Below are 1,954 nucleotides of genomic sequence, written 5' to 3' on the forward strand. Positions count from 1 at the left end.
TTGGTGACGGTTTTCCCGAAAGCGAAGGACCCCCGCCTGTCCCCTCGGGCTCCGGCCGATGCGGGCGGTCCAGGGCGGGGATAGGGGACGGCGGCCTGCGGACGACGCGCTTTATCCCCAGAAGGAGCGAGGCATGAGGGGGTGTTCCACCCCCGCCGGCCGGTCTCGCTCCTTCTCCGGGCTACGCCTCGGCGGAGTAAAGACCCCCGGGTCAACGCTCCCGCGTCCGGGTGCCGCCGCGCGTCCCCTTCCCGCGGGGGGGTGGATCCCTTCCACCCCTGGCCGTTCGAGGCCCGTGCGCCTCGGGCGGCCTCCCTTCCGAGAGAGGGAGAGAGAGACGGAGGACGGTGGTCCGCGACGGCGCGAGACGTCCAAGTTGTGTTCCCCCACGGCGGCTACCCGGTCGATCCCGCCCGGTAGCCTTGGCTTGTCCCCACTCCGCCTGTCCAGGCCGCGGGGCCGACAGGCTGTCTTCCCGGGTAGCACCCGCTCTCACCGAGCGGCCGGGCGGCCACGTTCAAGAGGTGTACGAAGCCACCTTGGGGTGGAGCCCTTCCACCCCTGGCCGTCCGAGGCCCGTGCGCCTCGGGCGGCCTCCCTTCCGAGAGAGGGAGAGAGAGACGGAGGACGGTGGTCCGCGACGGCGCGAGACGTCCAAGTTGTGTTCCCCACGGCGGCTACCCGGTCGATCCCGCCCGCCGGTAGCCTTGGCTTGCCCCCGCTCCGCCTGTCCAGGCCGCGTGGCCGACGGGCTGTTTGCCCGGGTAGACCCCGCTCTCACCGAGCGGCCGGGCCCCAACGTTCAAGAGGTGTACGGAAGCCACCTTGGGGTGGAGCCCTTCCACCCCTGGCCGTCCGAGGCCCGTGCGCCTCGGGCGGCCTCCCTTCCGAGAGAGGGAGAGAGAGACGGAGGACGGTGGTCCGCGACGGCGCGAGACGTCCAAGTTGTGTTCCCCACGGCGGCTACCCGGTCGATCCCGCCCGCCGGTAGCCTTGGCTTGCCCCCACTCCGCCTGTCCAGGCCGCGGGGCCGACAGGCTGTTTGCCCGGGTAGACCCTGCTCTCACCGAGCGGCCGGGCCCCAACGTTCAAGAGGTGTACGGAAGCCACCTTGGGGTGGAGCCCTTCCACCCCTGGCCGTCCGAGGCCCGTGCGCCTCGGGCGGCCTCCCTTCCGAGAGAGGGAGAGAGAGACGGAGGACGGTGGTCCGCGACGGCGCGAGACGTCCAAGTTGTGTTCCCCACGGCGGCTACCCGGTCGATCCCGCCCGCCGGTAGCCTTGGCTTGTCCCCGCTCCGCCTGTCCAGGCCGCGGGGCCGACGGGCTGTCTGCCCGGGTAGACCCCGCTCTCCGAGCGGCCGGGCCCCAACGTTCAAGAGGTGTACGGAAGCCACCTTGGGGGGGCTGCGGTGCCCCCCTCCCCGAGAGTGCCTCCCAGGCCGAGGGAGCCCGGCGGTCGAGTGTCGTAGGAAAGCGCGTGCCACGGCTGTGTCGGTCACAGGGGCCAGAGGTAGTTTGGGCAACGGCTTAGATCCGTATGAAGCTCATCCTTTCCGGCCTGTTCTGGCGGCGGCTAGGCGTGCGCGCACGGCACGACGCCCCTGGCTCCAGCGATGCGACGGCGCCCCGCACCCCACTCTCCGGGCCGAGCAGAGTGGCCGCTCTCGCTCCTTGGAGCAGAGCCCCCGAGTGCAAGTGTCCCCGCTCCGCCTGTCCAGGCCGCGGGGCCGACAGGCTGTCTGCCCGGGTAGACCCCGCTCTCCGAGCGGCCGGGCGCCACGTTCAAGAGGTGTACGAAGCCACCTTGGGGGGCTGCGGTGCCCCCCGCCCCGAGAGTGCCTCCCAGGCCGAGGGGAGCCTGGCGGTCGAGTGTCGTAGGAAAGCGCGTGCGCGGCTGTGTCGGTCACACGGGCCAGAGTTAGTTTGGGCAACGGCTTAGATCCGTATGCAGCTC

This window comes from Eleutherodactylus coqui, unplaced genomic scaffold, assembly GCF_035609145.1.
Source record: "Eleutherodactylus coqui strain aEleCoq1 unplaced genomic scaffold, aEleCoq1.hap1 HAP1_SCAFFOLD_327, whole genome shotgun sequence".
Lineage (NCBI taxonomy): Eukaryota > Metazoa > Chordata > Amphibia > Anura > Eleutherodactylidae > Eleutherodactylus > Eleutherodactylus coqui.